We start from the raw sequence: 20,367 nt of genomic DNA, 5'->3' as shown, positions 1-20,367 counted from the left end.
TCAAATGTTATTCAAATGGTGATGAAATACTATGGAAAGTTTCCAGGCACGTAAGGCATAGGATCACACTTGTTTTTATTCTTGCCACTTTCCTCTTCAGAACTTATGCTTGAGCAAAAGAAAATTCAAAATGATTTTGATTTACTAAAAGTCTGTATGGCTGTGTCGGGTTTTTGTTGTTGTTGTTGTTGTTGTTGCTGCTGTTGTTACTGTTTGAGACAGGGTCTCACTTCATCACCCAGGCTGGAGTGCATTGGCACAATCTCGGCTCACTGCAACCTTGACCTCCCAGACTTAAGTGATTCTCCGGCCTCAGCCTCCCGAGTAGCTAGGACCAGAGGTGCACACCACCATGCCTGGCAATTTTTTTATAGAGACAAGGTCTCCCTATGTCGTCCAGGCTGGTTCTGAACTCCTAGCCCAAGCAATTCATTCACATCAGCCCCCAAAGTGCTGGGATGACAGGCGTGAGCCACAATGCCCAGCAGGTTGTCCTAATTTTTTCCCTCTAGTTTCACTCTTCTTCTTTCTCTTGCTTCAGAAGAACAGGATTCTCACACCCTTTGGCTTTGTGTTGGCTTCAGCTTATAGAAAACTCTAGAAGATCAGAGGGTTAGAAGAAGGATAAGTCAGGATATTTGTTCCCTGGCTTCTTTCCTACCAGGCCATGATTTGGCAATGGCTATTGTTTCTCTGATGAAGGGCATGTTCTTCTTCAGGGCCATGGCTACAGGTCTTGCTCAGTGTAGGTAACTGTTCCTTCATCTTGCCCCTTCAAGCCTAAGGATGGTAACAGCTCCTAGCTTTTCCCTTGCTGATTTTCCTTGACCCTGCATTTAGGTTCATAAATGGTCTCTTTGTTAAAGTCTCCTTGATCATCCCTATGGTGTGGGCTACCTGCTGAGACTCTGACCTATATAATGCCTTTGACCAAAACATGTTTCCCACTTTCTAATTCCCATTTTTCTTTCTATGGCTGGCTCATATACATCCTTTGAGATTCGCCTGAACCTGAAAATCCAGAAAAGGTTGTCTGGAAGGAAAAATGTTTGAAATATGTGCCAAATGACTTCTTATATCTTTACAATTGCACTTACCACTCATTATTTTAATGATCTATTTCCTCTATTGGAAGGAGAAATTCTTTAAATTGAAGTTACAAATAGGTGAAATTTGTTTTGTATATTGTTTTGAACACAGTCTTATACATAGAAAGTTGCAGTGAAATAAATGAGTTATTGAAAAATGTTTTGATCAAATTCCCATTATATAATACTTTCTGCAGTTTTGTCTCAGACTTCATTAATTGCACATCTCTAGGATACCCTGTGTGATAACAGGCATTCATCTTTAAAACTGAAACTATCACAGAAACATTAAAGGGATATTAATGATTTATATATTGGTATAAATTAACTTAATAAAAATCTATCTGTTAAATATCTGATAATGATAGAATAATAAATATGATTGGAATTAGGAAATAATTATTTGGTGCCATTAAGCACTTTGAAGTTTAGGTAGAGCACAGTGGGGTGTTTTAGTGATGATCCAACAGTTAATAATAAACCTGTATTTCTGAGCATTGGAATAGAGGATCAGAAGAAATTGAGCAAGGGGACAGAACTTGGAGAAATCTGATAGCTAATTAAACTTCTGTTACAAAGTATTACCTGGAATTGATGTAGAAAAAAATAGAAAACTTACTTTTTCTCTTCCTTCTCAGCTTGGACATTTTTTATTTTTATTTTTATTTTTTTGCCTTTTTGCTTTATTTGCTGGTAGTTAATAAAGCATAAAGTCTTTGTTCTTCCTATTATAAAGACAGTTTTAAGAACCCAATTCATTTACAAATTATAAATTGGACTGCCAGTAGTTTTTCCTGTTAGAGGAGGACAGATGGGAAGTAGACAAGCCTCCCGTCCAGCCCTCAAATAGTCAGGTTTCTTTTTTAAACCTAAATGTAGCTTTGTCTAGTGCATGGTTCCTCTTTTGTCCTGGGTAGTGTAACCATCCAATGGATTCTTCCTGCCTTTTGCACAAACAAAATCAATCCACTGAGATCTCAGCATTGCAGTACAGAAAGAGTTTAATTGACACAAGACTGGCCCATGCAGGAGAACTGGAGTTATTACTCAAATCAGTCTCCCTGGAGGCTTAAAAGTTAGGCTTTTTATGGACAATCTGATGGGCAGGGAGCTAGGTAATGGGTACTGCTGATTGGTTGGAGATGAAATCATAGGGGTGTGGGAAACAGTCCTCGTGCACTGAGTCTGCCTCTGGGTGGGGCTATAGGGGCAGTTGAGTCACAAGTCTGGATGGAGTCAGTCTAAAAAATATCTCAAAAAAAGCAATCTTAGCTTCCACAATAGTGATGTTATCCACAAGAGAAATTAGGGAAGTCTCAAATCTTGTGACCTCTGGCCACATGATTCCTGGGCAGTAATGGGTTATAGAAACTATGCCTTCATACTTAGCAGAATTTAGGCCTCTCTCATAATCCTGTTCTTGTGGCCTTTCATTAGTCCTATAAAGGCAGTTTTCAGTCCCTGAGCAAAGAGGGGGGTTAGTTTTAGGGAGGGACTATTATTGTCCTTGCTTTTAAGTAAAAGTATAAACTAAATTCTACCTAAAGTTACTTGGCTTATGCCCAAGAATGACCAAGGGCAGCTTGGAGATCAGAAACAAGATGGAGTCAGTTATCTCATATTTCTCTTGCTGTCATAATTTTGCAAAGGAGGTTTCAGTAAGTGAGATGTAACCTACAAACTCAGTGTAACATATATTAATCCAGTACATGACACAGGAAGTAATGCAGATACAGAGAGAGCTGCCCACATCTACATGCCGCTTAGTCATCTTCTTTTGATGTCTAATGCCTAGATCACAGTATATATTCAATAAAGTTTGTGTACCTGATTGACATCACTAGAGGAAGAAGTAAGATAAAAACAGAAAATGTCTGAAGTACCCAGAGTCAACTGAAAGATATTCAAAAGAGGCAACCTACTTGTTAAAGAAACAAATATTCCCACCATCCTTAGGATCCAAAGCTGCACTCAGTCAAGGACACAGGAAATTGTGTCCAGAGTTGGGATGCAAACCAGGATTGTATTATTTCCCAGCCTTAGGTAACAACATTGCACTGTATAAGCCATTTTGTAAAACTTCTGTGTAACCTTTCTACTTTGTCATGAAATAGCGTGACTGCACTTTATAAAATGGATCTTTTTTTCTCATCTAGGCTTTGGAATCCACAGATGCGCTATTTAATAAAGAACTTAACAATTCAAATCAGTTGACCTTGTATTATTATGACATTTGAGTTTGGTCACAGAAATCTCTGAAAATTTCATCAATTAAAAGCTTTTCTTTTTTGGAGGGGTGGTAAGGGGTGAAGGGAATGACAAGACTGTTGCCTACTACTATATAAAGGAGAGTTATGCCTTCTAATAGAACCACCAAAACAGCTTTTAGAAAAGATAGCATGTTTTTTTCCCTGCTGTGCCGACATTTTGAACTTGCTGAGGAGCCCAACTGTTTAGCCTATGTGGAGGCTGAAATATCAGCAGCTCCGAATGACAATGAAAGCCCAATTGGGACGGGCGTTAAAATGGAAACCACTTAAAGCAAGTGGCAAAGGGAAATCAATCAGCGTTGTTATTTTTTGCTTCTCCTGGAGAGCTAGCAAGGCCATGCAGGAAGATGGTGGCAAAAATTTGCCTTTGAAAAACTGCACTATAATTATGTGTCTAATAGCACAGTGCAACTCCCATCCAAGGAAAAGGCAACATCACCTCTGAGTGTCAGGTCCCGCATTTCATGAAGCCTATTAATCACTATAATGGCTAGAATACCACTGTGCATCTGTTTAATCTAATCCTTTAGCTTTTCCATGGCACTTTCACAGACATTATATCACGGAGAGGCAGTATGGCGGGGCAGAAGCATAAGACCCTGTGTGGCAGGCCTTGATTTTAATTTCACTTCTGCCACGTAAGCCCAGCTAACCCTAAACAGATTGCCTGACGTCTCCGGCTCCTTGGCTGGAAAATGAGGATAATAATACGGATCTTAATGGGTTGTAGTGAAGGTTATAGCTAATGTTTATAAGGTACCTGTAACATAGTAGATGCTCAGTAACGAATGACCATTGGTATCACTATTGTGGGGCCTTAGACACTCGGTTCTCTAAGAAATCACTGACATGAGGCAGATTGATTAATAGAAGACATGTGAACTTATTTAACATGTATACACCAGAGCCTTCAGAATGAAGACTCAACTTCCCAATGAGTTACAGAAACTTACATACCGTCTTGAGGCTGTAGAAAGAAGGGGAGCTTGGATCCCAGTAAAATGGGTTATGGGAGTAGGAGAAAAAAATTCTATTGATGGGTAATAAATAATTACTGGGGAGAATGATTGGAGCAGGAAACTTGGAAACAGCTCTGTTTGGAATTTAAATGATCTTCGGAGACTGTCATTATATTCATTAAAAAATCTGCTCAGGTGTGGTCACATCTTGGTGTTCTTTTCCGCAATAAATAAGGAAATAAGAGGGAGAGGAAGAAAAAACAATTATTCTCCTTGGTGAGGCTGGATCTTAGGCAGATGAAGGAACTTCAATCTCTTTGAAAGAGACAGCGGGTGGCAGGGGGAAGATTAGAGAGACCTTGAGGTTTCTTCAACTCAACATGTCACAATGCCATATTTTGGAGTATCAATTTCTGAGCCCCAACACACTAATATCATCAGATCCTCAAAGTTAACTCTAAAGTTAAACAGAGCATATATAAGACACTCAAGAAGAAATAGGAGGAAACTCGGTTCAATCAGTTAACAGTACTTGCTTAAGATAACACAGCCAGCTAGTAAAAGTATCAGATTTCCATGTCCTTATCTTGAGTTCTTACAAAACCAATATGTTAAATACCCTTTCCCACTGGGAGAATACTGACAATAAGAATAGTTGTTAAAAGAGAATGAGGACTTAGAAAGCTTTCATCCATCTTTTACTTTTTTAAATATGTATTTTGTAAGTAATTAGGGTAAACAAGCATACTACACATTCCAAATTAGGTCCAATTTTCATGAATTAGCATACACACATATCTATCCCAATGATGGCTTTAGAAAAATACATTTTCTATACTTGCACAAATCATCCTGACCCAAAACAAAATTGGGGGAAGGGTATGTTGAGTTTAAGCCCTTTGATTCCTCTGGGAACAATTTTATTTGCCTAAAATAATTGTATTAAAACAGATTTATATTCCAGCACTGTGGGAGGCCGAGGCGGGTGGATCACTTGAGACCAAGAGTTTGAGGCCAGCCTGGGCAACATGGCAAAACCCCATCTCTCCAAAACATACAAAAAAAATAGCTGGGTGAGGTGACAGGCACCTATAGTCCATAGTCCCAGCTACTTGGGAGGCAGAGGTAGGAGGATCGTTTGAGCCCAGGAGGTGAAGGTCGCAGTGAGCCTGGGCGACAGAATGAGACCTTGTCTCAAACAAACAAACAAAAATTACATTCTTTGCTAGCCACAGTCGTTTCACTCAAATTAAGCCATACAGTATGTTCTAGAAATACACAAAACCCGAAGAAGCCAAATGCTATACATTGTATTTTCCTTCAGTTATGTAGAATTCTTTTGTCCCTAATGATAGCAGTAAATTGCATAACTGAAATTGCAAACATAGGCAACAGACTGGGGTGAGGGGCTGGGAGGAAGCTACTGAGGATCTTGTTAAATTATTGATTTAGGTAGTCCACAGATGGCAAATCATTATTTCGTTACCTGATGGATCTGCAGGTCTTGTACAACAAAAGATCTTTTAAGCAGCAGGATTGATGCTTTAAGTTGGGAAACAGTATATCAATAAAGGTCAGTGTGACAGTATGATTTATTCAAATACGATGCTACTGCAACCAGTCCATTTTTACATCCCAGAATAAATGGCAGGTACTTTTTATTCGTATTTAGGTTCCTCACTGAAATGTTTGAAATGTTTTATTATTTATTGTTGCCTTTTAGAAATGAAAGGAACCAATTTCTTTGCCTTTCATGTTCATTTCTAACTGGTAAGAGAAGGTAGGGACCTAGAGCAAAAATCAATTGGTTAATAAAAGAGTTAATTGACTAAGTGCTTGTTCTGGTGGGTCAAAAGCACAGACAGTGCACAACAAATGTAAGGATGCTTAATTAAAACGGGGCTGGCCGAACTTAATGAAATTCTGCCATGTAGATAGAAATTAATACTGGAAAGACATCTGCATTTAGTATCATATTACAGAATGGAAGCAAATTAAAAGTAGCCCAAGTAGGCCTTCGTCTTAATGTACTCCACATAAGGGCACTTGTGGCTGGCTCAAGAGTTATAAGAAATTCTAAAAATTATTGTTTCTCAAAATACAAGAACTGATTAGTTGTATATTTCAAGTTCCAGTATGGGATGTGAAGTATAAGCTATGACAAATTAGCTAAGGCTATTTTAATTTTTTATTTGTCATAGTTTAATATTTATTTAGCTTAATTATAAGTTTCTGATGATAGGGCATTGTCTTATGCCCAACATACAGTTGTTCTTTTTTTTTTTTTTTCTTAAAGTTCTAGGGTACATGTGTACAATGTGCAAGTTTGTTACATATGCATACATGTGCCATGTTGGTGTGCTGCACCTATTAACTCATCATTTACACTAGGTATATCTCCTAATGCTATCCCTCCCCCCACGCACAACCCCACAACATGCCCTAGTGTGTGATGCTCCCCACACTGTGTCCAAGAGTTCTCACTGTTCAATTCCCACGTATGAGTGAGAACATGTGATTTTTGGTTTTCTGTCCTCGTGATAGTTTGCTCAGAATGATGGTTTCCAGCTGCATCCATGTCTCTCCAAAGGACATTAACTCATCCTTTTTTATGGCTGCATAGTATTACATGGTATATATGTGCCATATTTTCTTAATCCAGTCTATCATTGATGGACATTTGGGTTGGTTTCAAGTCTTTGCTATTGTGAATAGTGCCGCAGTAAACATTCATGTGCATGTGTCTTTATAGCAGCATGATTTATAATCCTTTGGGTATATACCCAGTAATGGGATGGCTGGGTCAAATGGTATTTCTAGTTCTAGATCCTTGAGGAATCGCCGTATGTTTTCCACAATGGTTGAATTAGTTTACAGCCCCACCAACAGTATAAAAGTGTTCCTATTTCTCCACATCCTCTCCAGCACCTGTTGTTTCTTGACTTTTTAATGATCGCCATTCTAACTGGTATGAGATGGTATCTCATTGTGGTTTTGATTTGCATTTCTCTGATGGCTAGTGATGAGCATTTTTTCATGTGTCTGTTGGCTGCATAAATGTCTTCTTTTGAGAAGTGTCTGTTCATATCTTTTGCCCACTTTTTGATGGGGTTGATTTTTTTCTTGCAAATTTGTTTAAGTTCTTGTACGTTCTGGATATTAGCCTTATATTAGAAGGGTACAATGTAAAAATCTTCTCCCATTCTGTAAGCTGCCTGTTCACTCTGATGGTAGTTTCTTTTGCTGTGCAAAAGCTCTTTAGTTTAATTAGATCCCATTTGTCAATTTTGGCTTTTGTTGCCATTGTTTTTGGTGTTTTAGTCATGAAGTCCTTGCCCACACCTATGTCCTGAATGGTATTGCCTAGGTTTTCTTCTAGGGTTATTATGGTTTTAGGTCTACCATTTAAGTTGTTAATCCGTCTTGAATTAATCTTTGTATAAGGTGTAAGGAAGGGATCCAGTTTCAGCTTTCTGCATATGGCTAGCCGGTTTTCCCAGCACCATTTAATAATTAGGGAATCCTTTCCCCATTTCTTGTTTTTGTCAGGTTTGTCAAAGATCAGATGGTTGTAGATGTGTGGTATTATTTCTGAGGGTTCTGTTCTGTTCCATGGGTCTATATCTCTGTTTTGGTACCAGTACCATGCTGTTTTGGTTACTGTAGCCTTGTAGTATAGTTTGAAGTCAGGTAGTGTGATGCCTCCAGCTTTATTCTTTAGGCTTAGGATTGACTTGGCAATGTGAGCTCTTTTTTGGTTCCATATGAACTTTAAAGTAGTTTTTTCCAATTCTGTGAAGAAAGTCGTTGGTAGCTGAATGGGGATGGCATTGAATCTATAAATTACCTTGGGCAGTATGGCCATTTTCACAATATTGATTCTTCCTATCCATGAGTATGGAATGTTCTTCCATTTGTTTGTGTCCTCTTTTATTTCATTGAGTAGTGGTTTGTAGTTCTCCTTGAAGAGGTCCTTCACATCCCTTCTAAGTTGGATTCCTAGGTATTTTATTCTCGTTGAAACAACTGTGATTGGGAATTCACTCATGATTTGGCTCTCTGTTTCTCTGTTATTGGTGTATGAGAATGCTTGTGATTTTTTCACATTGATTTTGTATCCTGAGACTTTGCTGAAGTTGCTTATCAGCGTAAGGAGATTTTGGGCTGAGATGATGGGGTTTTCTAAATATACAATCATGTCATCTACAAACGGGGACAATTTAACTTCCTCTTTTCCTAATTGAGTACCCTTTATTTCTTTCTCCTGCCTGATTGCCCTGGCCAGAACTTCCAACACTGTGTTGAATACGAGTGGTGAGAGAGGGCATCCCTCTCTTGTGCCAGTTTTCAAAGGGAATGCTTCCAGTTTTTGCACATTCAGTATAATATTGGCTGTGGGTCTGTCATAAATAGCTCTTAATATTTTGAGATACGTCTTATCAATACCTAGTTTATTAGGGTTTTTAGCATGAAGGGCTGTTGAATTTTGTCAAAGGACTTTTCTGCATCTATTGAGATAATCATGTGGTTTTTGTCTTTGGTTCTGTTTATATGATGGGTTACATTTATTAATTTGTGTCTGTTGAACTGCCTTGCATCCCAGGGATGAAACCCACTTGATCATGGTGGGTAAGTTTTTTGATGTGCTGCTGGATTCGGTTTGCCAGTATTTCATTGACGATTTTTACATCTATGTTCATCAGGGATATTGGTCTAAAATTCTCTTTTTTTGTTGTGTCCCTCCCAGGCTTTGGTATCAGGATGATGCTGGCCTCATAAAATGAGTTAGGGAGGATTCCCTCTCTTTCTATTGATTGGAATAATTTCAGAAGGAATGGTACCAGCTCCTCTTTGTACCTCTGCTAGAATTTGGCTGTGAATCTGTCTAGTCCTGGACTTTTTTTTGGTTGGTAGGCTATTAATTATTTCCTCAATTTCACAGCCTGTTATTCACCTATTCAGGGATTCAACTTCTTCCTGGTTTACTCTTGGGAGGGTATATGTGTCCAGGAATTTATCCATTTCTTCCAGATTTTGTAGTTTATTTGCGTAGAGGTGTTTATAGGTAGGTTGTACTTCTGTGGGATCAGTGGTGATATCCCCTTTATCATTTTTTATTGTGTCTTCTTGATTCTTCTCCCTTTTCTTCTGTATTAGTCTTGCTAGCAGTTTATCAATTTTGTTGATCTTTTCAAAAAACCAGCTCCTGGATTCATTGATTTTTTGAAGGGTATTTTGTGTCTCTATCTCCTTCAGTTCTGCTCTAATCTTAATTATTTCTTGCCTTCTGCTAGCTTGTGAATGTGTTTGCTCTTGCTTCTCTAGTTCTTTTAATTGTGATGTTAGCGTGTCAATTTTAGATCTTTCCTGCTTTTGTGGGCATTTAGTGCTATAAATTTCTCTCTACACACTGCTTTAAATGTGTCCCAGAGATTCTGGTATGTTGTGTTTTTGTTCTCATTGGTTTCAAAGAACATCTTTATTTCTGCCTTCATTTCCTTACGTATCCAGTAGTCATTTCAGGAGCAGGTTGTTTAGTTTCCACGTAGTTGAGCGGTTTTGCATGAGTTTCTTAATTCTGAGTTCTAGTTTGATTGCACTGTGGTCTGAGAGACAGTTTGTTGTAATTTCTGTTCTTTTACATTTGCTGAGGAGTGCTTTACTTCCAACTATGTGGTCAATTTTGGAATAAGTGCGAAGTGGTGCTGAGAAGAATGTATATTCTGTTGATTTGGGGTGAAGAGTTCTGTTTCTTCCTTAAGTGCTTGATAGAACTCTACAGTGAATTCATCCAGGCTTTGAGTGTTTTTTCTGAAAAGGTTTTTCCTACAAATTAAATTTTATTTATAGATGTGAGCTTATTCAGGTTATTTATTTCTTCTTGAATTAACTCTTACAGTTTGTGTCTGTCAAAGGATTCGCCCATTTCATCTAAGTTGTCAAGTTTATAGTCATAAAGGTGTTCATAATATTCCCTTGTTATTCCTGTAATATCTGTAGTAATACCTGTAATGTCTGTAATGCTTTAACTTCTCTGATTTATTGACACTGATAATTTTGAGTGTTCTCTCTTTTTTTCCTGATCGGTTTGGCTACAAGTTTGTTTATTTCATTAATCTTCTTAAAATACCAGCTTATAGTAGTAGTCTTGATTTCCATTATCGTTCCTTCTACTGTCTTACTTTATTGACGTCTAGTCCAATTTTTATTATTTCCTTTCTACTGCTTACCTGGTTTTTGTTTTGTTTTGTTTTTTGTTTTTTGTTTTTGAAGCGGAGTCTTGCCCTGTCTCCCAGGCTGGAGTGCAGTGGTATGATCTTGGCTCACCGCAACATCCACCTCGCAGGTTCACGCCCCTCCTGCCTCAGCCTCCAGAGTAGCTGGGACTACAGGCACCCGCCACCACGCCCGGCTAATTTTTTTGGTTTTTGTTGTTTTTTGTATTTTTAGCAGAGACAGGGTTTCACCGTGTTAGCCAAGACAGTCTTGATCTCCTGACCTCATGATCCGCCTGTCTCAGCCTCCCAAAGTGCTGGGATTACACGAGTGAGCCACCACGCCAGGCCACCTTGGGTTTTATTTGCTCTTCTTTTACTAGTTTCTTAAAGTGACTTGGTCAGTCCTTGTTTTCATTTTCCTTTGTGGGCATTTAGTCCTATAAAAACTCCCTCAACAGGCCGGGCATGGTGGCTCACGCCTGTAATGCCAGCACTTTGGGAGGCTGAGGTGGGCGGATCACCTGAGATCGGGAGTTCAAGACCAACCTGACCAACAGGGAGAAACCCCATAAAAATACAAAATTAGTCGGGTGTGGTGGCGCATGCCTGTAATCCCAGCTACTCAGGAGACTGAGGCAGGAGAATCGCTTGAATCCAGGAGGCGGAGGTTGCAGTGAGCCGAGATCATGCCATTGCACTCCAGCCTGAGCAACAAGAACCACCACCTCAAAAAAATAAACAAATAAAAATAAAATTCTCTCAACATACTTTAGCTTCTTTTTACAAATATTGACGTTGTATTTTCATATTCCTTCTGTTCAAAATACTTTCTGATTTCATCTTTTATTCTTCTTTGGCCCATGTGTTTAGAAGGCTGTTTTTTAGTTTCCAAATATTGGAAGATTTTTATAACATTTTAAATTTATTTTTTCTTAACTTCCTATACTATATTAATATATAAATAACATTCTGTTATTGATTTCAAATTATTTTCACTGCAATCAAAGACCATACTTTCTATGACTCAATGGATCTAATCTTTTTGAACTTTGTTCAATGGAGTAAAATACAATCAATCTTGGTCAATGTTCCATGTACACTTAAAAAGGAATGTATATTCTGATATCTTTGGGAAGAGTGGCTTATAATTGTTAATTAGGTTATATTGGTAGATAGTGTTGTTTAATGCTTCTAAATGATTACTGATTTTCTGTCTACTTATTTTATCAATTTTCGAGGCAAGCATATTTAAATCTCCAACCACAGTTGTGAGCATGCTTATTTCCCCTTGCAGTTCTATTAGATTTGCTTTGTGTATTTTGAAGCTCTCTTATTAGGTGCATAAATATGCTGTTTCTTCTTGATAAACTGATCTTATCATTATGAAATGATCCTTTTTATTCTTGATAATTATCTTTGCTCTGAAACATACTTCTTTAATATTAATAAAACCATTCCAGTTTTCTTTTGCTTAGTGTTAACATGACATGTCCTTCTATACTTTTACTTTAAACCTATTTGTCTTTTTAAATGTAATGTGGGTTTCTTCCAGGCAACATATAGTAGCTACTAGTCTTTTTTTAACCAATCTGATAATCACTTCATTTTATTGGGAGGGGACACTGTTCTTTTTTAATTATTATTATTATTTTTTTTTTAAAAAGGAAGATAGTATTGTTTAATGCTTCGAAATTTTTGTTGATTTAAAAGAGGGTCTCACTCTGACACCCAGGCTGGAATGCAGCGGTGCAATCGTAGCCCACAGCATCCTCAAACTCCTGGGTTCAAGCTAACCTCCCACCTCAGCCTCCCAAGTAGTTGGGACTACAGGCACGCATCATCACGCCTGGCTTTTTTTTTTTTTTTTTTTTTTTTTTTTTTTTTTTTTTTTTTTTTTTTGAGAGGCAAGGTCTCAGTATATTGCCCAGTCTGCTGGAGGGGATACTGTTCATATCATTTATGTTTACTGTGATTATTAGCATCATCTGCTTTACATCTACCATCTGGCCTTTTGTTTTCTATTTTTCTCATTTTTGTTCCCTTTTTTCTCTTTTTCTGCCTTATTTTGTATCAAGTTTTCCTTATGATTCTCTTTTACCTCCTTTGATTTGTTAGCTATAACTTTTTGTGCGTATTTTAGTGGTTACTTTAGTGTTTATAGTATCTTTAACTTACCACAGCTTATCTTCAAGTGATTTTATACCACTTCATGAATAACATAAAAACCTGACAATATCCTTTCATTTATCCCCTCGAGGCTTTTGTGTTTTTATTGTCATACATCTACGTATGTCATAAACTTCATAATACATTATCATTTTGCTTTAGAGACAAGTTGATTGAATTATCTTCCAAGTCAATTTAGGTGATAATAATAATTTTTATATTTACCCACTTAGTCACCATTTTTACTTGAAAGACTTCCCGTAATATTTCTTATAAAGCAGATACACTGGTGGCAAAATCTTCCAGGTTTCTTGTGTTCAGAAGACTTTATTTCACCTTTGCTTCTGAAAGAGGCTTTCGCTACGTAAGGATGCTAGGTTGGCAAGGCTTTTTATGTTTGTTTTTCCATCAGTACTTTAAAGACACTTTTTTGTTTTGCAGTTTGCCTTGTTCCCAGTAAGAAATCTATTTTCATCCCTATTTTTTTTCTCTGTATATTATGGTATTTTTTGACTGGCTTCTTTTAACATGTTTCTCTTTGTTACTAATTTTAAGCAATGTCTTGGGGTAGTATTTTTTTTCTTTGTTTTTAAAACAGTGTATCGCTCTGTTGCCCAGGCTAGAGTGCAGTGACACAAGTACAGCATCACTGTAGTCTCAACTTTCTAAGTTCAAGCAATCCTCCCACCTCAGCCTCCCAAGTAGCTGGCTAATTTTTAGTTTTTTAATTTTTGTAGAGACAGGCTACTGCTATGCTGCCCAGGCTGGTCTTGACTCCTGGGCTCAAGTGATCCTCCTGTTTTGGCCTCCCAAAGTGCTGGGATTGCGGGTGTGAGCCACTGCACTCAGCTTAGTATTCTACATGTTTCCGGTTGTTGGTTTCTTTATCTTCTTGCTACTATGGCTTTAGAATGTCTGTCAAATTATGTATTTAAAAAATGGTGGCAAAAAAAAAATGGTGGTTACTATTTCTTCAAATATTTTTTGTCCCTCCTCACTTTTTGGAATTTCAGATATATATCTATAATCTATCTATTATCTACTTATCCTATCTATCTAATCTATCTATCTATCTATCTATCTATCTATCTATCTATCTATCTACATACACACACAAGCGCACACACACACACACATACAAATCCAACACCAAAAAAGGTAAAAGTCACAAAGCTTGACATCCAATTAAAAATTACCACGCATGCAAAATGGGACAATTTTACTCATAACTAGTGGTAGACAGAAAATACATAAAACTTCTTAAAATATCCCCACAGCTCAATGATGTACTCTTCTTTAGTATTTTTTCTGTGTTTCATTTTGCATAGTTGCATATTGCTGCATCTTTGATTTCACTAGTATATTTTCTTTCACAATTTGCCACTACTACCAACCAGTTTATTTCAGACACTGTAGTTCTCATTTTTAAACATTTTACTTGCATTTTAATATCATCCATGTCTACTAACATGGTCAATCTTTCCTCTAGTTTCTTGAACATTTAGAATACAGTTATAAAAACTGTTTTAATGTCCTCGTCTACTAATTATGTTATCACCTACAACAATCATGGGTAGAAATTTCCTGGGTTTTGCATGTCTGATAATTTTTCATTGGATGTCAAAACATCGTGGATTTTACCTTATTGGTGCTAGGTATTTTTTAAATTCCTACATATATTCTGAAGCTTTGTTCTGAGACATAGTTAAATTGGTTGAAAACAGTCTCATCTTTTGGAGTCTTGCTCCACTGCAACAATTACATATAAAAGACATGAACGATAAGTGTCTATCAAGTTGGAGGCCTGGGCAAGTTTAGTGTGCTCTAGAGGAGGAAGATAAATTCTACAAAGTTTCAGGAGTTGCTATATGAGTTATATTTTAGGGATCCAGTGTTCAGGAGCATCCAGGGATTTCCTTGCCCAAGTAAAGAATAAATTATTACATCTTATACCTTACTCCACAAAGAACGAAGTGCAACACCTGGTGGGCCTCTCTGGGTTCTGGACACTACATATTCTTTATTTGTGAGTTCTACTCCTAGCCATATGCCATACACCAGGGGCCACAAAAGACTAGCATCTTTGAGTGGGGACTAGAGCACAGAAGGAAACTGTAGAACGCCCAGGATGCAGTGCAAACAGCTCTGCTCCTTGGGATTTTTTAGCCAGGAGAACATACAGTTTTAGGAAGTATTGTGGTTAAAAAAAAAAAAAAAATGCTGTATGGTGTTTATGACAAGCCCCAAAGTGAAAAAATTACAATGAAGACCCTTAACTTTCTAGATCAGGATCATGCCATCTAAAGCAAGTAATTACATGCCTTTTAGGGGAAAACAATATCCCGGCATGCTTCTAGGCCCTGGGAGGGGGCCTATACATCCCAGGATCATACCAGTGGCTCAGTTTCTGACCAATAACTATATGGGGTATCCCTTATGAACAGCTGCATCTCATAATCAATGAAGTCCTAAATGAAATCAAGTAGGAAAAAGTTGTTAATGACAAGTTGTAGAAAGTTTTTCGGAGATGTACAACAAATGTGACGTTTTACTACTTGGAAAGAAGATTCTATGAAAAGAATCAATGTTTACATTACATTATTTTAAGCTTTTTGATAAAGATTTCAATGGAAAGGCAAAGGTCCTAATATTCCAGACTGATGATGAAGCACTGATTATGTGTTAGAACCTATGCAAGGACTTGGCTTCTATTATCCCACTGAATCCGTAAAACAAACCTACGAGGAAATCATCATTACTACTCTTTTGAAGATGGAGAAGTTGATGCTAAAAAAAAATCAGCAACTTACCTAAAAAAGCACAGAATGTTGAGAAGGAATCTCTGTCTGCCTTCAAAATAAAGTTTTACCACATACCTTTCTGTTTATAATGCAAGAATGATTACAATATTGTATAATTTTTATTAGTTGACTTTGTGACATAATAAATTATATATATATATATATATTTAAAACATACATACACACATATGCACACACAGTTTACTTGGGGAAAGAGAATATTTTGTTGCATTCTAAGGCTTTCCCGTTCTCCTTCCACCCTTCCACTCTCCTCTAGTCATCCTAACAACTTCTGTAGATTAATCTTACAAATGTCTTTTAAAATAAACATCATGGCTTCTTTATTTGTGTACTTCCTATGAAACTTACAGCTGTCATGATTTGTTTAATGGGTATTTCTAGAGCAAAATTAAAGATTCTAGAAAACAAAGTCATCATATCTACATTATTATGGGATTTTAAAACTGAACATTTCTTTATAGACTTAGTCTAATTTTCAGTAGGTAACTTAATGTGAACTGATTTGCTCAAGGTTACAGAGCCAGGGAGTGGCCAAACTAATTCTGTAAACAAATTTCAACAACGACCTAGTATGTGACAAGGACTAGGATTATAATGATCTTCTATTACCCAATTTAGTGCTGTTTTCAATATACCTAAAAACTAGTTTTCAATTACTCTGATTAAAACATAAACCCCATGAGAGAGGGATTTTGTTCTGTTCACTTCTGTAACACCTGCAAATTGAGCAATACCCGGAAATTAAATATTTGATGAATTATTTGAAGAATAAGTTAATGAACCATCAATTTTCAGACTGTGTAAACATCTTTTGATGATTTACAAGTTACTTAAGAATCTTGCCAGATTATCTTTAGGAATGTTAGTAATTACTGTACAATTCAAGGATTTTAGAATTCCGATCACACATGTTTCTCTTTATCATTAAAGTGGCATATATATGGGAGTAAGTGTTTCAGCTATGTGTGCTTTATGATTGCATTCAACATAAGCAAGAGTTTATTCTTTCTTTTTTTAAAAAAAAAAAAATTGTGTTTGGAGTGAATTTTTTGTGTTTTCTTCCGTTGTTTGGGTACCATGCGGACACTGCCGGAATCTATAATTGGCCCAGCTATCATTGAGCCCTCGCTTACCCAATGGAACATCAGCTTTATAAAAGCGGGTTTGCTTTTCATGTTCACAGTAGTGTATTGAGTTTTATAAAATGAGGCTCTTGCAAGCCATTATCAATGAGAGATAATAAAAGGCTAGTAGGAACCAGGTTTGCATTGCTTCTTTTTAGGGCTTTTTACAAAAGGTATACTTGGGAATGCTGTTTTTCAAAATCCTGTCCTGACAAGTTAAGTACTAGCAGTTCTTTGTTAAAAGAAAAATCTTTCATCTTTTTTTTCTTCTTTTTCTATTTAGGAAGGTTTCCTTCCTCTGAGATAGCTTCCTTTGGTCTGCAATATGCCTATACTATGGCAGGCAGAAATTCAGATTCTCTCCCCACCACTACCCTTTATTTTGAGCACAGGAAAATTTTAACTGTATATCTTGCTTGAATGTGAAAAGCAGACACATTTTTCATGTTTCAATAATATTTATTCATTACTCACAAACATTCTCTGGGTGCCTAACATAGCTACAACAATGACTTGTCTCTTATGATTAAACTATATATACTTGAAATTACTTTTACTGCCTGCCTACTACATTCAAAACCCTGAGTAAGCCCTGTACTGACATTACATAATTTAATATTCAGAACACCCCCCAAAACCAGGCATTAAAAAGAATATATTTTTAACATTTTTATCACAAAAATGATATTAGTGAGGTCTATATATACACTGTAGAAAGATTTGATCAAGATCATTTTTGTGATATCAACTGAATCTTTCTACAGTGTGTACCTAGACCAACACATCAAATTGTACCCCATAAATATACACATTATTATTCATCAATTTAAAAATTTTTTATAAGATAAATGAGTTTTGGTAAAATTAAATAGCTTTCCAAAGGTCACATAGATGGAAGACCACAGACTCTGATTTCAAACTTATCTTTCTGCCCACAATCCTTATGCTGTTTCTATGATAACAGATATTCCAACTTGAGAACTCCAAAAAGGTACATACAGATACCACAGGTCTGCAACCTCCAATGCAAGTACTATGGCATAACATACTATAGGAAAAACATAAGGAAAATTTATACATTGAATTTAATTAACTAAATTAAACAAAATATATAAACAAAATAGATTATAAAATAAACGAAATATAAATTTTAAATTAGTTTTAGATTTAAAATACATTATACATTTATAAATTATTAAGATGTTGAAAATGTTAAATTGCTCCTTAGGTCATTAAATCTCTTGGCTTTGGTGATTTATAAAGCTATCATTAAAGCAGATTTAGCCAGGTGCAGTGTCTCACACCTGTAATCCCAGCACTTTAGGATGCCAAAGCAGGAGGATCACTTGAGCCCAGGAGTTTGAAACCAGCCTGGGCAATAGAGTGAGATCCTGTCTCAACCAAAAAAGTAAAAACTTAGCAAGGCATAGTGGCCCGACCATAGTCACAGTTACTCAAGAAGCTGAGGCAGGAGGATGGCTTGAGCCCAAAAGTTTGAGGTTGCATTGAGCTATGATCACGCCTCTGCACTCCAGCCCGGGCAACAGAGTGAGACACTCTCTCTCAAAAGATAAAAAATAAAAATAAAGTAGATTTAATGTGGTAGGCAAGATTTTTGGTGCACCGAAAAGAAAGAGACCCTTCCTTTGAAATTATATCCAAGCAACCTCCAGGCCCGAGTCTTCTAGTCTGAAAAAGCAGGCTCCATCAGTGGTTTTCAAACTGGGTACCTCAGAGCCCTGCTTTCTATAGAGGTACCCCAGAGGCCCAGGAGAAAACCAAGTGATGCAGCACTGCTCCTAGGACTCCCATCTCATCCACCCACCCGACAACACACCTTCAAACAGAATGCTGCTTTCCTGTCAGTTATATATCTTGGATTTCTAGTCAAGGTTATCTTTAAAGAAAATATTCCAACTTTTACAATAAATGTTTAAAATCAAGTTTGATAGCCACATGACCTTAATTTTTAGAGTCAGAATTCAGTGATTGTGAAGGCTGATGTAAGTAGTAGTGTGTCTAGAGTAGAAATTACAAGTGTATATGCTTTCTGGAGCCAGATGTGATCAATAATTTTGTTTGAAAAAAAATAAACTGGTTTGAGACGTATAGGTAATGTTAATTTGTGGCAACTTAAGAGGGCAGGTCTGATAAAGAAAATGTAGTAAATATATATATACACAATGAAATATATTCAGACATAAAAAAGAATGAAATTATGTCTTTTACAGCAACATGGATGGAAATGGAGGTCATTATCTTAAGTAAAACAACTTAGAAAGTAAAATCCTGCATGCTGTCGCTTAGGAGTGGAATCTAAATAATGTGTGCATGTAGATATAGAGAATGAAATAATAGATATCGGAGACTTGGAAAGGCAGGAGAGTGGGAGGGAGGTGAGGGATGACAAATTACTTAATGGGCACAATGTACATTATTTGGGTGATGATTGCACCAAAACCCAGACTTCACAACTACTCAATGTATCAGGGTAACAAAAACACACTTGTACCTCTTAAATTTATACAAATTTTTAAAAAGGAAAAAAAAAAAAAAGAGTGTGAGTCCTACTTAAAAATTTAAACTCTACATATTTGTCTTTAACACTGTGCTTACAAACAAGTCTACAGCTCCAAACACGTGACTCTCAGTCTGCAAATCACTAGAATGAAAAACTCCATCCAGCAAGAACTCTGAGTTATAGAAATTGTAAGGGGAGAATTATGTCCACATTATCATCATATAGTTTTGCATAGGCATCATTATTGTTTCATTCAAGGAGGACCCAATGGAGACTAAATGCAACTATGGTTTGTGAACCTTGTATCCAACTAGCCACATTGGGGATGATGAGAATATTGATCAAACACAAACACATAAACAACTGATTACCCTTCATTTGTCCTCAATTTCCTGACATGTAAAATGGTCTCTAAGGAATCCTAGCTCTACCACTACCATCATCCTGCCTGTGGTCTTTTCCCCCAGCTGTGATCCCAGGTGGGTTTATTTTCAAGTAACACATCACAAATTATCCACACTGTCTTTTGCTAGGAATAAAATGTGTGCATGAGTGTATACACACATACACACACACATACAGGCATGATGTGGATATGGGGAAACTTAATCCCTGCTGTTCATTGTTCACTGCATCAAAGGGAGGCTGCCAGACACTTCTCTGTGAATGCACTAGTCTCAGAGCAGGGTCAAGAAGAGCCTTCTTCCTCTGGCTCCCAGCATTAGCTGTCTTATGTTTGACACCTCGTGCTGAGATGCCTTACTTGGTTGGAAGCTCAGCACTAACTCAGCTCAGTCTGATGAGGCACTTGGAAGAACCAAGTTGAGGCTGTCTTGAAACTGCAAAAAGAGCCAGAGGGTCAGTGTAGTCCGTTTGTAAAGAATCAACCTGGCTAATGAAGGGGCCAGAAAAGTCCAACTCACTGGTGTAAGGCTGTCTTTTGATCCTACAGGAGAAAGGAATTAATACTTTTATTTCACAGTAAATCTGCTTAGTAACACTGAATCATTTTTTTTTTTTTTGTCCATTCTATTGCATTTTCCCTTGGCACAACAGAAGTTTGTACAGAGCACAATAGGAAGAGTAGGATTCTCCCAGGATAATAAAATGCAATGGCCTCGAAGGAATTAGGGAAATTGCAAGCAGAGGTATAGATACGGGAGTATGAGACATAAGTTTTAGAAAAGTACACGTGGAAA

This window comes from Macaca thibetana, chromosome 20 (assembly GCF_024542745.1).
Source record: "Macaca thibetana thibetana isolate TM-01 chromosome 20, ASM2454274v1, whole genome shotgun sequence".
Taxonomy (NCBI): domain Eukaryota; kingdom Metazoa; phylum Chordata; class Mammalia; order Primates; family Cercopithecidae; genus Macaca; species Macaca thibetana.
Note: the sequence above shows the minus strand (reverse complement) of the source record.